Source organism: Armigeres subalbatus, chromosome 2 (assembly GCF_024139115.2).
Source record: "Armigeres subalbatus isolate Guangzhou_Male chromosome 2, GZ_Asu_2, whole genome shotgun sequence".
NCBI lineage: Eukaryota > Metazoa > Arthropoda > Insecta > Diptera > Culicidae > Armigeres > Armigeres subalbatus.
In genome coordinates, this window is record NC_085140.1 from 352986575 (window position 1) to 352992382 (window position 5808).

At 36.9% G+C, this 5808-nt stretch overlaps 1 pseudogene; it reads left to right on the forward strand.

Annotated features, from left to right (window-relative positions):
- The first annotated feature begins 2956 nt into the window (after positions 1–2956).
- On the forward strand, positions 2957–5236 carry LOC134210047 (uncharacterized; annotated as a pseudogene).
- The last annotated feature ends 572 nt before the right edge of the window (positions 5237–5808 follow it).

Here is a 5808-nt window from a genome sequence, read left to right on the forward strand (position 1 = left end):
AATTCCACTAGTAACGGAGTTATAGCTATAGTTTCAGTAACTCAGACTAAATGATAACAAAATTCCAATCATTTAGTTTGAGTTACTGCAACTAGGGCTCTAACTCCGTTATTAGTTGAATTCTAATAACGAACCATTAGGCAAAGTTGTAGAAAAACCTTCGCACTAAAAGTCCACCATACAACATATTTTGAAATTCAGCTTCTGGAATGTGTCATTGACAAACTACTAAATGATCGAACGCAAATTACTGAATGATCGTTAACATCCTTGATCCCATCAACATTTCGGGCTGCTCATGTGCGGAGAAGTGAGTAAAAACTTGATTTTTCCAATGCCCTTTGAGAAGAAATGAAGTGCAGTGATAACCCCACCAAATCGCGAACGGCTATTAAATTGGCACGAAACTGCTGATTTATGTTATAATTCGAGCCGAAATACATAGGACTCTTTGGAGAAACATGTTCATTATCACGGGAAGTGAATAAATATGCTGTGAACAGGTTAGTAATTTGAATATTAAACTTTTGTTCGATGCTGTTCGATGCATTCGAATGTTGGTGGAAGAGGAGTGCGGGAGGTGTGGGGTTGACCCGTGGAAGGTCCGGTGCCATATAGGTCATTGCGCGCCGCAAACCTAACCTCACTATTTTGACAGGTGCTGGTCCTGTTGTTTACGTTTCGGACTTAGAATTTTTTTTATCCAAATTAAATCTGCATATTGCACAATGTTGAAGACATTCTGTACATTCCGCATTCAAATATTGGTAATTATCGATAAGTTTAGGTAATTATCGATCAGAAAATCCAAAGAATCATAGAAGAATCTCAAAATTAAAATAAAGTCGTCTGTAAACAACAGGACCAGTACCTGTCAAAAGTCGTGCGTGACGTCACTGTGCAATGGAGTATTGACGGCCATTGTGGTACTCTTCCAACTATGTCCTTAAGAGCATCTATTAACACTCAAAACATCGTACATTGCCCATAATATGGTGTGACATCATATTATTCTATTTAAAAGCGGAAGACAATTTCCCCAAATTTGATAGAATTATAATAAATAAATTCAGAAGGAAAATTGAATTTGCAACTGAGTCGTGCGACACTGCAGGAATATTAAAATAGGAGCAACAACAACAGACTTTCCCACTACACTCACTGGCGATGCTCTCATACTGAAAATTTGAGATTGTTTTGGAGGGGCTGAAAACTCAGCTTGAATTTGCATTTACCATAATGTGGAAAATGTGCGAAGCCGAGCTGGAAGTATCTTTTGAGAAGTTGACATTAACTTACTGGATCAGTTACACATTGGCAATTCGACTCGTTTGATAAAAAAAGTCCTGTCAATAGCTGCCAGTTGTCTAAGCAGATTCTGACTCAACTGTAAATATGAGAAAATTTGCTAACATTTTTAGGCAATCCAGAATATTTGCTCATTAGTTGATAGGACATACATTTTTGCTAGGTTCTGGCCCGTCTGGTCCGAGAGAAATCGGAAACATCTCGGAACAATGGGCATCCAACTCTAAACTTTGAGATAATTTTACTCATTGTTCCGCAGTAATATTTCGTAGTATTCCTAGTATCAATGATTTTCTTAAGCCAAAGAAACGGTTGCCATGGCATTTTGCAGTTTGTTGTTGACAAGGTGCAGCACGCAACGCTCCGTTCACGGTTCGATTAATTTAATTGAAATTGTGTTTCAGTGAATAAACATGGAGAATTTAACAGTAAGTACTCAAAATAATTTCATTAATTTATATTCCATTGCCTATTGCATTGCTTTTCAGGAAGTCTGAACATAGAAAATCTGTCTCCGGCTATTATTCCGGATATCGAGGTGGATATGCAGAGTCTGGCAGAAGTGTATAGAGCGCGAGAAGATTTCGGTTTGCTGTATGGTGACTTTGCAGGAAATCCACAAGCCTTTCGATTTTTAATGGGAGAAAAAGCCTGCATCGGGAAATTATGTACGATGCTCAAAGCATCCGGAGCGCAGAAGTACCTCAAGATGAAATCGTCTAAAAGTGACACAGTAAACACAAGTTCTGGGTTTTTATCTGAAGCGAAGGAGCTTCAAGACAAAATCGTTTTAAACTTCCAGTCTTTGTCAATGTCTGTTGTGCTTTGCTTATTTTAATTCAAAGTGAACGATATTTTTATTATTATTTTGCAGAGAGCTAAACGATCCTAAGTTTGAAGAATTTTTCGGTAAAATAAAAACGGTTAAAGCGTCAGTAACTTCTTCAGAAGACGGAAAGCTCATTGGTTCCGTGTTTTGTCCAATTTGTTCAACGTCAAGCAAATCAAAGTGGCTTCGAGTAACAAAAGATGTGGGTAAATCATGGGTGACGGGAAACTTCATTAAACATTGTGAAAAGCAACACTACGCTTATCCCCGAGAAGCTAAAAAACGAAAAATCCGATCATCAAACTTCGAAGAAAATGAAACTACTATTGTATATGCTGATAATGAAATATACGACGAATTCGTCGGTGGAAAATACATTATTTATGAGGCAGGTTCAGAGGATAATCAGGACCACGGTACTCAATTTAACGATGAAGGTATTACATTGTGGAACTGCCTCAATTGTATTTCCCGATATTTTTAGAAACTTCAACTCATAAGGCAGGCCGTAACGGGTCAATGGAACATCAGGACCATGATGTTCAATTCAACAATCAAGGTATCAAATTTCAAACCGTTCTAACAAGGCATCCCTAATGCACTTCTAAATATTCCAGAGATTTCAGTTCAATACAGTGTAGAAGGGATAGATATCGACAATGGAAATGAAAGTTATTCGGAAAACTAAAATCGTGGGAGGATGAGGCCGGTCTTCCCATAGATAATCAACAACAGGTCGTAAATGTCGCTAATGGTTCACAACTGCTTAGTATTGATAATAATATACAACTTCGATCGACAATTTATAAGAAACGAGGAATGAGATATCGGACGCACGAAAAAGACGTGAAAGCCTACGAATTCATGAAAGCTGGAAATAGTTTTCACGAATATCAGTCGTTGAACAAACATTGCATTAATCACCGCACATTGCGAAATCACATATCAGCAAGTACAACAGATTCAACAGAAGGTGTTCTTTTAGTGGAACCATTGAAGGAGTATCTATCGTCTATCGGCTATTATTATGTAGTCAGCTTGAGTGAAGATGCATCCAGTTTAACACCGCGCCCAATGTATGGTCCTGCAACCGATAGTATTTCCGGACTGGTTCCTCCGTTTGACAAAAATGGAATGCCTGAAATGCATCATTTCATCATGACGTCTGCAACGAAAATGGCGAACGTTTGAAAACGTTCCCTTTAGGAACCCTGACATACATGATATTGGCGACACCTATGGAAGAAGGAGCGTCCCCTTTCTGTATCTACTATGCATGTGCTGACAATAACTTCGATTCAAACATAGTGCTACGAAGATGGAAGTATGTGGAGCGAGAATTATTAGCAGCAGGGATATCTGTCATTAGTAATTGTTCGGATGGAGACCCTCGGTTGCTCAAAGCGATGGTTTCAAGATCAGGATTGGCTGTGTCAATGCCAAACTCAAAATGGGGAAAATGGTTTATTGCTCCTGAAAGAAATACTCCTGTTTGTATACAAGATACGGTTCATCTGGTCAACAAAATCCTTGCTTGGTAAATCCAAAAAAACATCTAGTGCTGGGTATGATCATATATATACAAACATGTAGTATGATATAGTTAAATGCGTCTTTTTTCAATCTTCCAGGGCGGTTTGAAGTATCGCTGTCTCACTTACAAACACTTATTGCAAAAAAAAGTTGGAAAAGATAAACATTTGCTAACAGCATCAGATTTGAATACTAGAGATAAAATGAAGTTTGATCCAACCATCAAAATGATGAACCCTGACGTACGTAATCTCCTGGCAACTCATGTTCCCGGAAGCGAAGGGACTGTTTTATTGCTTAACATAATGCATCAAATATATGACTCGTACACAGCAATTAACATGCATGCGCTCAAGCGAATTTATTTGATCTGGTATAATTTCAAGTTTGAAGTGATTTTAAGAATTATGTGATTTCTAATTTTTACAGGAACTCATTATTTTTGCCTCGCGCTTGGCGAGGATGGTGTTGGAAACAGTTTCACAATATCAAAAACTGTATTACATCAAATGTGTATTTGTCACTTGAAATAAATGCACATTCACTTGTCATTTTTCCTCTTGGTGCAGAGATCGTCGGGTCCCGCAACAGTTCATAGTCGAGCACTTATCAAGTCAACCAAATGAGCATGTATTTCGAGAACTTAGATCTATGGCAACAGCAAATTAATTTTTGTATGGGAGAACTTATCACTAAAATGAAGCGCCTGCAAATGCAGTTTAAAGTTAAATACACGTGGCAGCATGTATTGAAATTTCCAACTGGAACCAAAAAACATACCGATTATGACGAAATTAATTCAAACGGGTTGCCTCAGATGAAGAGATTAAGATTACCATTGAAAACGCAAGAATTGATGCGCATGCCATGCTTAAATCGATCGGTATTGAAGAAATGGACATAAATTTCAATGACCAGATCAACTTGAAGACAAAAGCTACGCAACCAGATGACAATGAAATATTAAGTACGGAAGATAAGCAGACATAATCAGATGACGATTCTAATGCTGTGGAATGTGGTGGGGACAGTTATGAAGAAACCACAGAGGAAATAACAAACGCTGAAGAAATTTTTGAAAATTGCGGAGGCCCCAAGTAACACCAAGCATTACAATATTGCACATATCAATCACAAATCGGCATGCTAAATGCTAATTGCATTAGATCAGTTTTAACGATGCGAAGTTGCATTTATTCATCAACTGTCAGACAACGATACTCAGAATTAGCATTACAAATGCAGCGATGCATTACTGATGCTTTATTTCAACATGTCAAAGTAATGAGCCTTTAATTCGATCTTATAATTGCCCTTTTCCACTTTAAGTCAACTTTTAGGGCTGTGTTTCTTACAAGCATATATAGCTTCATGGTTACTTGGGGCGAACTAAATTTACGAGAATGCTCAACTAGCTTCAAACACACCTTCAAAATTAAAGGAAACAACGAAAAAGTATACAACATCAAGAAATCCACAGTGCTGTGGATGCTTCACAACAAGAAATTCGAATATTCGAATGATCGAATAAGAAGGTTTCATGGTCCTAAGAAACTATCATCGTAACAATATATACGTAGTATCAAGCGTAGTATCCTAGTAGTATAATTTATGCCAAATAAATGTACCTTTTTAGCAGATTAGTTATGAGAATAAGTTTTATTTTTTCGTCTAGAAAACACAATTTATTCAGTAATTGTTGAAATGGGATTTTTTCAACCTGAATTCCTTGAAAATGTTCTTACCATACATATTGTGGATAATTAAAAATGGAGCGAATATATGTAATCTAGGAACTATTCAAGGAAGCTTCAAGCTTGTGAGGATTTCTGGGAACTCGTCTGTAAGGGTCACTGCTCTCTTAATTCATAACATGTACCCATATCAGTAACAATCAAAGACAAATTATTGGAGTGAAAATTCCTTTGTTTCGAAATTTTGAGTTTATTTTCAGTAATTAGCTCGAATGATAGAAATAAAAAAATATATAGATTAAACCGGAACAGTCCATTTAGTGAATATTATTCATATAGGAGTATGTGATAAATGAGGGAACAATGTTTATCTTAAAATCAGAAATTTAAGCTTTCAGTTACCATTTCGAAACGTAATGATATAAAATTATGAACAATTTCACG